This window comes from Kogia breviceps, chromosome 10 (assembly GCF_026419965.1).
Source record: "Kogia breviceps isolate mKogBre1 chromosome 10, mKogBre1 haplotype 1, whole genome shotgun sequence".
Taxonomy (NCBI): domain Eukaryota; kingdom Metazoa; phylum Chordata; class Mammalia; order Artiodactyla; family Physeteridae; genus Kogia; species Kogia breviceps.
Window position 1 is genome coordinate 75,345,249 of NC_081319.1, and position 15,303 is coordinate 75,360,551.

At 50.4% G+C, this 15,303-nt stretch overlaps 1 protein-coding gene across 2 annotated transcripts in view; it reads right to left on the reverse strand.

Moving 5' to 3' along the window:
• Nucleotides 1-14,530, reverse strand: part of CCND3 (cyclin D3) — an 83,556-nt gene extending 69,026 nt beyond the window's left edge. The window contains exon 1 of one of the 2 annotated variants that reach the window (XM_067006219.1): nt 14,076-14,530. The gene's annotated coding sequence lies outside the window, so the exon portion shown is untranslated. The remainder of the gene's footprint in view (nt 1-14,075) is intronic. The other variant, XM_067006220.1, reaches the window with a different exon arrangement.
• Nucleotides 14,531-15,303: the final 773 nt, after the last annotated feature.

Here is a 15,303-nt window from a genome sequence, read left to right on the forward strand (position 1 = left end):
GTGGAGGTGCTATCAGCGGAGAGGAGGGGAAAGGGCTCAGTGATGCCCACATTGGACAAGAGGGTGGAGGGCACAGCTGTGGTGTCTATCAGCTTCCTCTAGCTCACACAACCCCTGGGCCCATCTCACACGGTCTCTACCCAGCACTTCTGTCTGGGTTGGCCACCCTCACTGCCACTGCCATTGTTGCTGCACTGTCAGCTGCTGCTTCTTGCCTCATCTTCCTTCCTGTCCCTGATAGGACAGAAGAAGGGGACGGGAAGCAGCTGCCTTGCCCAGCAACCACCCAAGCCCTGTGGGCTGGAGCGGCCCAGGGTGGTTAAGAGCCCAGGCTCTGTAGACAGACAGGCTGGGTTCTGTCCCCCACTCTAGCCCTTAAGAGCTGATGACCTCAGCAAGTTATGTGGCTTGTCTAATCCTTCAATTTCCTCGTCTGCACAAAAGGGATAATAGGGCTGCTGAGAGGAAGGAATGAGATCATGCGTGGTGAGCACCCAGCACAGGGTCTGGCACCATAGCAAGTGTTTAATGAATGGTAGCGACCCTCAGGGCTGGCTTCATGGGCACGTAACCCATGCAGGCACACAGAGCCCTGCGCTCAGAAAGGTTCCATCCTTGGTTTAATGCTCTGTTGCCACCATCTTGAAATTCTTAATAATTTTTGAACAAGGGGCTCTGCAAATTAGATAGTGGGTCCTGGCTAGTATTAGCATGCATACACTGAGTCTGCTGGCTGTGGGTGACTATGCAAGGGAGGGGGGTGCCCAGCAATCTGCTGGAGATATGGGACATTAGAGGGCTTTGGTGATCTCAAGGGAGTCATTTAAGTGGAGGGATGTGGGACTCTGCCAGGTTGCCTGCAGTTAGGGACTGAGAGGGTGGTGCAACCCCCCATGCACACCCTCCCTGGGCATTGTGGTGGGTAGGGGTGCCCTCCCCTCAGGCAGCCAGGCCAATGGGCAGCCTGGGGAGCCCCCCACTACCTTCCTCTTTCAATCATCCTCCCACCAAGTGCAAAGGTACCCGATGAACATCAGGGCCACCCATCTGCCCCCCTTGGTTTTATCCTTTGTAGGTGATGACAGAGGCCACGTACAAGCTCAGGAGGATAGGAGTTATGTCCAGAGTCCCTACATCTTTGGGACGTGGAAGTACTATGTGGTGGAAACCAGCGCTATCCTGAAGCCCCTCAGCGCCCAGGTCCAGCTGAGTCTCACTGTGCAGGTTGGAACTGGAATGGGGGTGACATAGAAGAAGGGTGTTGATGACTCTTGGTGGGCCGAGGGGTTAGCCCAGCCCCAGGAGAGAGAAATATCTGCTCCTTCTAGCTCCTTGATTTTAAATCCCAGGTTAGCACATCTAGAAAGTGGTCTGGGGTAGTAACTTGAAACCTCAAGAGACAGGGAGACTTGCAGGGGGTTCCGTGGAGCTGGGGGTCCCCCTGGGCACTATGGTGAGGAATGACCCCCTCAGGCGGCACATTTTGTACTTGCTGTCTGTCTCCCCTACTGGATGTGAGCTCTTGGAGGGTCCGGCTCACCCACAGTGAAAACCAGATGTTTGCAGACCCGGCCATCAGGACTGCTGCATGCCCTCCTCCCATCCACCCCACGCTGCCCCAGGCCCTGCCTCAGCTTCCCCAGACTCGCCACCACTACCACCACCACCCTCTTCTGTTCCTGGGCCTTCCTGGAGTAGCCCACGTGTGAGTCCGAGGGTGGCCCAGTCCGGCAGGTGGAGCCCGGCCCTGGATGAGGCCTCTCTCCATCCGCCTCCGGCCACCTGTCCGGAGCACTCACTCCCTTCCAGACAGCTGGAGAGCGGCCCTGGAGCCTCTGGTTAAGGGAGGGGAGTGAGTGTGGGAAGTTCTAAGGGACCTAAGCCAAGGCTGGGGGGAGGCCCTCCTAGCCCATGGGGATGCTGAGTGTGCATGTGTGGGGTGGGGTGGGGTGGGGTGGGCGAAGGCACTCGGGGAGAAGTGAGAATTGGGGGTGGGGTCAGAGAATGGAATGTGGAGTTCATTCTCCTGGGGGCACAGCTGTGTATTTTGATCTTCTCCGTCAGCTGCAGCATATTCTTTATCTTGGGGCTCAATCCAGACTCCACCTCCTTCTCTGTTGCTGAGCTGCAGAAGGCAGATACTGTGGGATACAGCCTGCACCCTGCTCACTGCCTTAGCTCCCCACTGCTCCAAGCTGCTAAAAGGGACAAGAAGCGAGCAGCAACCCCAGCCCCAAAGAAAGACCCGCTGCCTACTTCAGATCCGTCCTGTGCCCGTCCATGGGTAAGTGGATCTTGAAAGTCAGTCATTTCACATTAAGACCCACCCCCAAGTGCCATGACGACCCAAGCTGTCACCCCAGAGTTGCCCGGATATTTCAGCTTTATAGGTGCCAGAGAACTTGAAGGGTCGGCAGATAATGCTGCTCAGCTGGGAATTTGAAGCAGAGGCAGCTGTCACCTCCCAGGCCACATCAGGCCGTCCTCCGGGCCGTCCCACTGCATTCCTTGTGCCAACTTTTTACATGGCACCTAATGTCTCCAATGAGATGCTGTGAAAATAATAAGACTGATTTTCTATATACTTATGGAAACACAACTCATGACTTTTTTTGCATTTCTCTTGTTATTGCAGAACTGGAACATTTAGAAAAGGGGAAAAGGTAGAAAAGAAGTCACCCATAGCTCTACTGCCCTCAAAAAACAACTGCTGTTCACATTTTGGCATATTTTCTTCCAGTCTTTTCTCTATGTATGTATATATGTGTATGTGTGTAAAACATACAGTTGTAAATGTATTGTATGTACACTTTTGCATCCTCATTTTTTTCCTTAACATTAACATACAGGTAATTTCTGTGATACCACATATTTTTGCAATTTGACGTTTTTAATGGCTACCTAATATTCCATTTACTGGATATAGTACACCTTGCTTAACCATGCTCTATTGGGAGGCATTTCAGATGTTCCAACTTTTTGTCACTGTACCTAATAACACCCTGATGAAAAGCATCATGGACAAAATTTTTTCCTACATTTAGAATTACTTAAATTAGGATAGAGCCTGGAAAGTAGGATTACTAAAGCAGAGGGTCAGAATATCCTGGAGGCATTTGATTTGATACCTTTGGCCAAACCGCTTTCTGAAGGGAGAATTTACCACATGGCAAGGTCACCAACAGGCAAGGACACAGCCCCTTAGATCTACCATCGTGTAGGGACACCACTCACTGTTAGGTATCTTTTTATGTGCCTAAATCGTGTTCCCTTTTGTAGACTACTCTTTTTTAGCTGCTAAATACACGGTTCCCTTTCCAACAGCACTGTCACTTCCTTTCAGGAGGTTACCTCTCCCCTAGTGCAAATCCGGGAGCCAGCCCGCCTGACCTGCAGCTCAGAAACTGGAGGGGCCGGCCCGTCCATTCCCACCATGCTCTCCGTCCTTTTGCCCAGCCCTCAGGCACTTTGTCATTTTCTGCTCATTTCCAGTTTTCCAGCCTTTCTGGTGAGTCTACGGGTTCCCAACCTTCTTCCAGTAAATTCCCTTTGCCTTACACTGGACAATCTGTTTCTGCTGCTAACAGAACCTTGAAAATACTGATACTTGGCCAACTTAGCATTTTTCATATTGCAAGTCAGGATGCTTTACTGGGTCATGAAGTCATAAAGCTAATCTTGACCAGCATTTTTAAAAAAATGAAACAACAGAATAAAAAAGAAAATATCAAAAGTACATCATCTGGAGTGAGGGGAAGTATTGCTTAGTGAATGAAACTTGTTTTACGTATGTGTGTTTGTGTGCATTCTTATGAAATAGGTTAAAATGAAGACATTTCTAATTTTGAAAAACATTGCCCTAATTGAACTTGAGTTACTTGAGAATAAAGAACAATCAAGACCAAGTCCTAGATGTCTTTTATATTTCTCCCCAAATCTTTAGTACCTAGGAAAATGGACTTCTTTGCCAAGAGAACAGTATATTTCAAGGTCCACCCACTATTTTCTCTCTATTAATAGCCTGACATCTCATCCCACTCTCTACTTGATGATACTTAATGATAATGGACATCTTTTCCTCTTGGTCTTTAAATTTCTCTTAATAGCACCAATATTCTGCCAGCCCCCCAGGCTGAAATATCCTGGGGTAGTCCTTGAATTCTCCTCCATTCATTTACTCACCACCTACTGTAGCCCAGTAGGAGAGAAGGTGAGCTAGCAGCAAACTACAACACACGGCAACATATTTCATCTTAGAAGTACACATGGTACCTAACAGGGGAAGGGCAGAGCCATTTCACAGGGCGGATGACTCTTCATACCTTCCTACCAAATAATTACTAAGTTCTGTTGCTTTTACCTTCAAAATATTTTGCCAAATCGCCCCCTTGTTTCCATTTCTACTGCGTCACCCTAGTTTCAATCTTTTTTATTTTATGTAGACTCTCTCTTGCCTACTGCCCTAGAAATCAGTTCTGATCATGTTGCTTCTTTGCTCAAAAGTCTTCAGTGGCTCCCATTATCTCCTAAATAAATCCAAACTCCCCAACCCAACACTGTTGATTTGGCTTCTCCACCATCGCCCCAAAATTTCTTTCCAGCTCCATGTCCCACTAAGCCCCTGGAACAGGTCCACAAGGTCCTCTCTTCCCAATCATGTATCTGTGTGAGGCCCGATTTTCTTCATACAAATTGACCAAAACAACATATTGCAACAGACTGAAGTAGAAGCAGATACGAGAATCCAGCTGCCTTCTATTAAGCCAGGCATTAAAGAGATTTGTGAAAAATGTAAAACAAGGCCACACTTCAAAATTTTTTTTTTGTTTTGGAAAATATAGTTATTATCTTATAAAATATATGCTGCTGTGTTAACATGCAATGATTTTTTTTGTTACTTTAAAGGAATTAATAAATATTTTTTAAATTTCTCATTTAACATATTTTTATTAGAAATCAAATGTCAATAGCTACAACTTTGAAAAGCAAAAGCCCTTTGGAATCCTCAATAATTTTTAAGGGTGTAAAGTGTTCCTGAGACCAGAAAGTTTGAGAACTACTGCGTGAGATCTAACATGTCAGTTAAAGCAGACACAGGGTCTCTGAAATGCCCCTGCCCTCTCCCCTTTCTCATGTTTTACTTCCCTGCCCAAGTGTGTTGCTGGAGATTTTAAACCATTAAAGAAACAAGAAGTGGTCATATGAAGAATAATTATTCTTATAGAAATAATAGTGATTATAGAAACAGCCGCTAGTTATTTTAGAATCAATAATAATATAAAGAATAAATAAACCTAGGGAAATCCCCGGCATTCCAGTGGTTAAGACTCCAAGCTTCCACTGCAGGGGGCACAGGTTCAATCCCTAGTTGGGAAGCTAAGATCCCACAAGCCATGCAGCACGGCCAAAAAAACAAACCCAGAATAAATAAACCCAATAATTCCCATAGAATTAAGAATAGAAAAATGATTATTTCTATAATATGGCTTTCAGTAAAAAAACAAACAAACAAAAAACCTCAGATATTCAGAAAAGTAAAAAGATACAAAAGCAACCACCATTTAAAATTGCTCTTGAATATTCTCCCATCAAATCCACTCCTTTTTCATTTTCTCAAATGGCACCTCCAGGACTTCCCTGGTGGCGCAGTGGTTAAGAATCCGCCTACCAATGCAGGGGACATAGGTTCGATCCCTGGTCTGGGAAGATCCCACATGCCGCGGAGCAACTGAGCCCGTGTGCCACAACTACTGAGCCCGTGCTCTAGAGTCTGCAAGCCACAACTACTGAACCCACGCACCGCAACTCCTGAAGCCCACGCACCCTAGAGCCGGTGCTCCATAACAAGAGAAGCCACCACACCGCAACGAAGAGTAGCCCCCGCTCACCACAGCTAGAGAAAGCCCACGTGCAGCAACGAAGACCCAACTCGGCCATTAAATAAGTAAAAATGTCACCTCTGAGGAGAAATTCCTGGTTCCATTCACAAGCAACTGCTCCTTCCTCCAGATTCCCACAGTACGGTCACTCAAACCTTTCTTGCAACCCAGGGAGCCCATAAGAGCCCATAAGTGAATGCATACTGAATTCCTAAATGTGCACATTTAACTACCACAAATCCAGTATTATCTACTGGAGGAGATACCAACCAGCCTCAGAAACTCACGTATTGTTCATACAACGTGGGCCCTTCCCCAAGCTCAGCATAATCTTCCACCAAAGAGTCTGCCATCTGTCCCAGTGAAAACTGGCTGTGCTGGAGATCCTTAGAGATGGGAGAGAATGCCCAAGCCATGCATACTGTGTTTTAGGAGCAGTTTAAGGAGACTTAAATAGTAATGTTGACATGTGTTTTGTTTTTACACTGACTGTGAATTCAACACAGCATAAAATGTGGCTCTACTGTAAATGAGGAATGGACAAGACCTCTGAGGCTTATAGATGTTGTTGGAGGGATATGCCAGGTGGGTGAACTCACGAGTCCTACATCTACACAGTCCTGTCCTCTGGGCAGGGTACATGGCCTCCAACCCAGGCTGGAGCTGCTGCCCGTTTTGGGATGGAGTATCTAGAAGGTAAAGATTGCAGGTCCAGCACCAGGACCCAGCTTAACCACCAACTCCAGAGGTGTGCCCGCAGCCACTGTCCTGGTGGCACACACCTGCCAAGGAGAGAAAGGAAAGGAAAATGAGCATGGAGGGGGGAGGGGAAGGAGCTGGAAGAAAAGCTTATTTGCACCATGTTGCAGTTAAGGCAGCTGTGGTCGGGCTGATTCATCCAGGGTGCCCCAGAAAGGTCAGGGCCTCAGCCCCACCTAGCAAAGCTCACATCGCCACCACCCACTCCTGCTTCCTGGGTAGTGTGCAACACCTGACCTGCCAGCTGGGGCAGGGCAGGGCCCTCCTTGCTCCTTCCCTGCCATCTTGACTGGCTTAGGAGACAAGCCTTCAGCTCCAGCCAGGAGCACTGAGGGATAGAGGAGGCCCCAGGCTTGCCTGGGGGATGCGTATCCATACCATCACACCTCCACACAGATGTGTAGATCATACACAAATACACTGTCACACACAGGCATTTCAGGGGCCTACCAGCCTGCTCTCCCCGGTCCTGATGCTGTGTTCAAGACATCTCAACAGGGAACCTGGAGTCCCCTCACACTCCCCCTGGTGGGTGGGCACTCCTAAGTGCGCATGCACACACGTGCACACACACACACACACACACACACACACGCACACACACAGTGTGCATGAAAAGTCTGACTCCGGTCAGGGTTCTTTCAGCACTGGGCTCTCAACACTGACTGGCTGTATGACCTCGGGCAAGTTACTTAACCTCTTTGCCTCAGTTTCTCCATCTGCAAAGTAAGGAAACCTCAGAGGATTCTTGTGAGGAGTAAATGAGAAATGAGTGAATAAATATGTATATTTATTATAAACTCATTTACACATGGTACATAGTATATGTAGGCACTTTTCTCAGTCACCAGCACATGGAAGTATTGTGCAAACATATGCGCTTGTTACCCCCAACATCTTCACTGCCACCTGCCTGTGAAGAAATGAGGGTTCGGAGAAAATCCACACAACAGATTCCTACAAGGAATACCAAAAATGACTCCTAGAAGCTGCGACAGAGGAGAAGCAGGGGAGATGCAAGACTTCTGAGGACCACCCAGGAAGCACCAAGCTCATGTCCAATGGTTGGAAAGAGTTTTGAGTTAGAACCCAAGAGGCTGGGCCCGGGCAGAAAAAGACTTGGAGACCAAGAGACCTGAGAAGAAAAGCTCAGCCTGGTGCTAAAGGCAGAATTCTAAGAAAAGGTGGTGGCTGCCCCTAAGACCAGCAGGTACCAGCTGACTGGAAAGGAAAAGAGAGAGGTCCTGGGAAAACTACTAGAATGTTCTACACCCTGGCCTATGCTCAGCCATCCAGTACATCTGAGAGTTTGTAACCCCAAGATCCTCACTCACTGGGATGAAAATAGATTCCACCTCTGAACAGTCTCCAAGTTTGTGGTTCTGTAGTAGATCCTGCTTAGAGAAAAGGGAATAGGGCTGGAAGGAAAGGAAAAAGCAGCCCTGACTCTCAGGGGCCTGGTGTTGGGCGGAAACAGCACTCTTCCCCTCCATAATCCAAAGACAGCTTGTGATATCCACTTGCCAGAGAAGAGTAAATCCTCCCCGGCGTCTTATTCCAAGCTGATTCCTCAGCACCCAGCAGAGTGAGCTTAATAAACCAGAGCTCAGGAAGAAGAGTCTGTGAAGAACAGACAGGGGAAGGCAGCCTCGGGGCCCTCTGTGCCCCATCCTCCCGTCCCCTGGCCAGTCCTCTCCTCCTCCCACAGCCTCTTAACACCTCCAGCTGGAGCCCAAGTTGGAGCCCAAGGTCTGCATCTGTCAGAGGCCCTGCTCGGCTTCCTTTCCCAGAGCTCGGGGCCCCCAGAGGAGGGGCCAGGAGACGCAGCCTGGAGGGAAGAGAACAGAGAACAGAAGGCAGGACAAGCTGGAGCAGACAGCACTGGGGCCAGAACTGGGAGTTTCTGTCCCAATTTTAACTATTCTGTCCAGTTGTCTGGCCACAGGCCAGAATTGGTGGGCCGATTTTTATTCTAGAAAAGAGGATGAGATGAAGTCATTGGTGGGATGGTGAGGAAAGAAACCAGGGCTGCCCCCTTGTTTTTGGATAGCCCTCCATGCCCAGCCCCAGGAGCTCAGTCTGGGAGATGATTGTGATGATGATATGATGGCGACAGAGGTATCCCGTATAAGGGATTATGACCTGTTTGGCCCTTGGCAGGGCTTTGAGTGTATTACCTCCTAAGCCTGGTGCAGAGCGTGGGCCCTGAAGCCTCGGCTCCTTACTCTGTGTATCCACTCTGTGCCACAGCTTCCTTGTCTGTAAAGACCTAATGATAGTACCTCTCTCACAGAGCTTCTGTGAGGACACAAAAATTTCACACCTGGCAAGGGACTTCCCTGGCGGTCCAATGGTTGGGACTCCACGCTTTCATTGCCGAGGGCACGGGTTCAATCCCTGGTCAGGGAACTAAGATCCCACAAGCCACACGGTGCAGCCAAAAAAAAAGAAAAAAAAAATTCTACGGTGAAAAAAGATCACACCTGGTATATTGTAAGCACTCGACGAACATCATCAGTACGATTAATCCTCACAATGAGCCAGTGAGGTAGGGACTACAGTTACACCCATTTGACAGGTAAGGAAACTGAGTTTCACACAGCCAGGAAGAAGCCAAGCTAGGACTCAAACGTGGGTGGTTTCTGCACTGAGCACAGGCCCTCTGAGCCACTCCATGAGAGAAAGCACGGATTAGTGGTCACGTGCACCAACTTTTCAGCCAAACGGCCATGTCAGACTTCCAGCTCGGCCACTGTCCTGCTGTGTACATGGAAGCCAGCTGCTTAACCCTCGGTGCCTTGGTTTGCTCTTCTATAAAATGGGCCTCCTGCCTGACAGGGTTGTTGGCGGGTGGTGGGTAGTGAGTTCCTAAGTGCTTGAAACATGCTGGTTATGGCCTTGCTCTCTGGGCCTGGCCTCTATGGCGGCCTCTGGCCACAGGGCTTGGAACTGCACTCTCTGTCTTGGCACATGCAGGGCCCTGCCTGCTGTGCCCCTGGGGCCCCAGTGGCCCTGGGCCTTTCTAAGGGGTGGCGAGGGTTGGAGGGGGGCAGAGAACAGCAAGCAGATCTGGGTCAACAAACGAGGCACCAGGCAAGCCCTCTGCTGCCCCTCCTTCCCAGGGACAATGACTGGGCCCTTGCTGTCTCTCCTTAGGAGTGGCTGTCCTGGGGTTGTTCTAAGCAGGGTGGGAGAACTGGTCAGGCCGCTGAGGGCAAATAGTTTCCGAGAGGTGCGGCTTTCGAGTATCTTAAGAGATGACATGACATGGGTGTCATGACCTCAAATGCTAGGAAAGGCCATGCTCATGAGGGCTGCTGGTCTTGCCCTCTGCTCCTGACACAGATCCTTCTATCTCCAGGGCAAAGGAAGGTCAACGAGGGGGAAGCGAAGGAAGGGGGGGAGGGGAATCCCTGACCTGGGGAAGGGAGACTGCCCCAGGGGCGGAGGCCTGCTTGTTCTGGCCTGAGCCCAGAGAAAACCTGACAGCGCATTTTACAGGGGCTGTGCTGGGTCAAAAGTGGCTCTCTGGCCCCTGGCGTATAGATTGCTGAGGAAGAGGTGGGGGATAGGCCCCAGTAAACCAGCCGGTGGCTGAAGGACCAGGTGGCGCTCTTCACCCCAGTCCAGCAGCCCTGGAGCCACACACTGGTCAACAGCTCCTCCTGGTGGACAGATGGGGAGGGAAGCCGGTCAATAATCACATGGGAGGCTTAGAGGTGGAAGGGGCTCTGAGGTCTTCTTGCTCACAGACTCCCCTAGATGAGGAACTCACTTCTCCAGAAGGGGATTAGGCAATTATTTGTTAGAAAGTGCTTATGTTTTTTGGAAATCCGTCTCCACCAGTCCCCTACTCGGGGGCTACCAAAGGCAACCTTTCAAATGTTTGAACACAGCTACAGTGTCCCTCCCAAATCTTCTCCCCATTTGCTTCAAAATTCCAGAGTTTGGCCTTAACCTTTCACCCACTACATCTTCCTTTCCCTCCGGTATCTTTTTAAAATATATTCCAGAGAATCTCTCTTCCAATTCGATACCCCAACTACGCCCTCCCCACACTAGCAGCACCATTTTAAAACATCTTTGGATCTCAACCTCGTATTGTGCAGGGTCTGGTATGTTGGTGAAGTTGATGCCCTAATTTGAGGATTAAATAGCCGTCAAGAGCACAGGCTCTGAAGTCAGATAGACCAGTGATCAAATCTGGGCTCTGCCACTTACTAACTGTGTGACCTCAGGCAAGCTTCTAAGCCTTTCTGAGCTTCAGTTTCCTCATCTGTAAATTGGGAATAGAGGCATTTACTACCTGGAGTTATGGTGAATATCAAATGAGATAAGACAGGTAGAACACTTAGGACAGCTCCTGGCAACATCATTCAGCTTCTAAGTGGCCATTATAACCACATTTTTCTTGTGTTTGGGGCTGTAGGGAGCGCTTTGGGGAAGAGTAAGGTGAAAGGGCAGAGAGGAGAAAAGAAGACTTTGTGGAGTTAGTTAGCCTTTCCCATCTAGCACAAAGCCCAGGTGAAATCCAACAAATGAGTATCTTGTTGCAATCCCATTTCCAGGGGTGTCTGACCACCTCCACACCCCCACCAACCCACACATAAACACACACACACGCACGCGCACACACACACACACCATAACGGGGCAGGCCTTGACAGTTCTTTGACACTCAGAGGGTTTAAAATTTAAATGTCTTTGAGGGCAAGAGAAACACATCAAAATAAACACACCTCAGCTCAGCAGAGAAAGGGAAACTTGGCAGGGGCCCCAGAACTTTCCCCACCCCCAGCCCTCCCTAAACTTCCTCTTGTGGTTTCTCAAGAGTACAACCTGTTCTCAACCTAGAGAACAGCGCCTGGGGCAGGGGGCTGGGGCATACAGAGGCTTCCATCGCACCCCACCCTACGATGAGGAGGAAGGAGGGTGTCTGTGTAGAGGAGTGGCCTAGAGGTCCACATAGTTCTGACCTTCACATCCTGCTTACCAGTGATCTTGGTGTGGCCACCCTCTACCCTCAACTCCCAGCATCAATACCCATCCCCCCAACTCACACCCCTCCCTCAAAGACAGACGCTAGAAGTAGTTTGACTGCAGGCAGAGAGGGACAGCCTCTGGGCCTCCCCAGATCTGTTTAGAGGGCTCATGTGAGAAATCTAGAGTTTCAGAAAAGTAGTGGAAAAATGGCTGGAATCCATGGAACCTCTGCCCTGTGGCCCGGCTGGCATTGTGGGCAAGTCCCAGTCAGCCTAGAGGGATGGGGTCAGATGTGTGGATGCAGCTTTGGGATGCAACAGCTGTGAGGAAGTAAGGTGCGCATCTTAAGATTGCTTCTACTCCCTGACCATCTTCCTTACTCAGCTACAAAGCTGGATTGTTCCCCTTGGAATCTAGAATATGAGGGTCTCTGCTCTTAAAAGATTCCCAGCAAAAGAGGTATCTTGGTTTCCCATCTCCCCAGATTCTGGCACATCTTGCATCAAACCTTGGTTTGTTCTTCTTGGAGACTGAGGCTTACTCAGGAGAAAACACACACACACACACACACACACACACACACACACACACACACGGCCATTAGGAAAGGATACCAGCTCTGTGTAGTCCCCACAACTCCAGGCCTGCTGGGGCTCCCTGTAAACAGCACCAGCGCCCACACTCAGCTAACGGATTGCTCTCCTCTGTATCACCCGAGACACAGGACCATAGACTCCCTTTTGGAAATTCCTAAGCCCCTGGCTCAAGGGCACATTCCATGTGGTCAGTCAAGGAGGCAGGCTAGCCAAATGGTTAAGAACAGGGTCTCCCAAGTCAAGTGACCTGGGTTTAAATCCCAACCCTGTCCTCTTTAGGAAAATTATCTCCTCCATGCATGAGTTTCCTCATCTATAAAATGGAGATAAGCCTAGTGCTTACCTCCTAGAACTGTTAGGAGGATTAAATGAGACATTACACCTAAAACATTTAGAAGAGTACCTGACAGTGCTATGTAAGCCTTAGCTAGTGTTCTGAACCCTTGAAGGAACGAAATGGGAAAGAAAAGGCACTTGGGATCATGGAGGTCATGGTCTCAAGGATGGATCCTGCTGGAATTCTCAGATATGCTTTTGCTCCTAAATTCCAGGGGAGTAGAAGCTCTGACTTGTTTACCATTAAATCCCCAATATTTAGCCCGTGCAGACAGTGCAGCCACAGCAAACAGGTGGTGAAAGAATTCACCGTGTCAGCCATCTCTCAAATGAGCCTGGGAATTGAAAGAGCAGAAGAATCTTCAGGAAAACAATGGTAGATCCAGTTATTTTCACTCATGTCTAGTTCCAAAGAGGACTGAGGTGGGGGGCATAGAGCAAGGATTTGTTAGAAGAAACAGTCCTAGCAACCAGGGATGGCGGGGGTGGGTGCCCCAGGATTGTATGACTGTTACATCACCCTGGGGTAGACTCTCCCAGCTGCACCTAGCTGGGAATTTCTGGGGTCTTGGGGACCAGCCCAGAAACATGCCTTTCCCTGAATTCATCCTGTTCATTCCTATCTCTTCTTCAGGTCTAGACAAGTGGGTTAAAGAGAGCAAGAGCTGTTTCTGGGTCCCTATTGTTTCCCAACACCCAACACCACAGTCAGGGTTCAGTCCAGCTCTGCAGAATAAGTAAGTTCGCACAAAGACTTCCCCCCGCTTCTCTGCCTGGTGACTATTCATCATTCAGAACCCAACTCAAATGTCCTCTTCTCTCTGAAGCCTTCCCAGCCACCCCAACTTGACACTTTGTTGTTCTATGACACAGGCGAGATCCCTGTGGATGAATAACATCACTGCACGCTCAGCATCCCATCTAATCCCACACACAGTAGGTGCTCAGTCAATGTTTGCAAATGAATACATTAAGGCTCCCTCAGTAAGAGCAACCAATTTCTTCAGTTATTCCTCTTGTTGACACATTAAAAGACACAGAAGAGGGTAAGGCCATCACTTGTGTACCCATCAGACACCAGAGGGACCGCCACCGAGAGGTCCCTCTTTCCAGTCCTTTCCTCTGGCCTCCTCCCTCGGCCCTGGCTGGCAAGATGACCCCAAGGCTCCCTGCCCACACGGCTTCTGCCCTCCTTCCGCCTCCCACCCCATCTCTGAGGTATGAGGAACGTCAACAGACAGCCCAGTGAGGTCACTGGGCTTCCAGATCAGCTTGGAGGGTGGCTGTGCAGACACAGAGAAACTTTGGGGGGCTTCTCTGTCCCTCAGCCACGTGCAACTCAGAAAGAAACTGACCCAAGCTTTGAGAGACAACCGGGAGGTGATGAGGACACCATGACCTCCTTAACCCCCCCCACCTCTGACCCCCCCCGCCCAGGTGTCCAGCCTCAGCTTGGAGGCCCCAGCGAAGAGGGCAGACGCTGACACGCGTCTGTCTTGGCTTCTCCAGCCCTCGAGCCTACCTCCTCGCCAGGTGAGCCCCCCGGAGCACCGACTGTGGCTGCACACACTCTCTCCCGCCGCCTCTCGCTTCTGTCTTTGGGGAGATGGGGAGGGGGTCGCCACCTCTAGCCACGGCGAGGGGCGTGCACCCCTCCCCCAGGCGCCCAAACAGAACCAGTTTCCACCGCCGCAGGCGCGGCGTGTTTACAAAGTCGCCGCCGCGCCGCCAATCCCGAGTTTAAAGCTGGGCAGGAAGTGGGGAAGAGGGGGCGGGGGAGACAAAGGGGCTGGGTGCTCCACTCAGCTAAGGTTTGGGCCCCGACTCCTCCCGGCGGCTCAGCCTGCGCAGCGACCCCAGCCCGCACATCCCGCTGCACGTTCCCCCGGTGAGGGGCGGGGGTGCCCCCCAGCCGCAGGTGCGCCCCGAGGGCAGGCGCGGCGCAGGTTTCCAGACATCTGCCTGTGAGCGGTTTCCACTCATCCACTCGCTGCTTAGGAAATAAATAACAGGCGCTGCTTCTTGACCTCTTACTCTACGTCTGCACAGTGACAGACCCTTTGAGTGTATTAGCTCATTTTCCCCCTTGCTATCCATCCCATCCCAGTTTCGCAAAAGAGGAAACCGAGGCACAGTGAGATTAGGCAATGTGCCCAAAATCCCACAGCTGCGGAGTGCTGGGATTCAAACCCAGCCTCTGCGTCCTGCCAGACACCCGCAAACGGAGACGAATGAGGCGTGGTATACGAAGGACTCCCATCCGGAGAGGCTGACCCGCGAGTGAACCGCAGAAAACCACAGGCACCACGTTGACGCAACGGCCTGGGAGTAAGGCGGGCAAGGGACAGTCTCCTGCCGCCGGCGCTTCCCGGCTCGCCCGGCAAATACCTACGGATTAATACACGGCGAGAAGAAGGCAGCGGGATGCGTTGGAACACCTAGACTGGGTGGCTGTTGGGATCTAGTTCCAAGTGGGCTGCGGGGCCGCCAGCACAAAACAAGGTTTCCCCAAATTTCCCGCTCAGAAGAATCACCTGGAGGTTTTAAGAATACAGAATCCCAGACCCCTCCCCTAGAGAGTAAATGATAGGGACCCAGTGGGACCCAGGCAGAGGTTTGCTATAAGGCAACTTTGGAGTGAGTGTTCCAGGGATGTGCATTTTACGAAAAGCGATTTCATTTCAAAACTGGTATAAAACCGAGAGCTCATTTTCCTGGCCACTTCCGGGGCTTACTGAACACACCGTTCA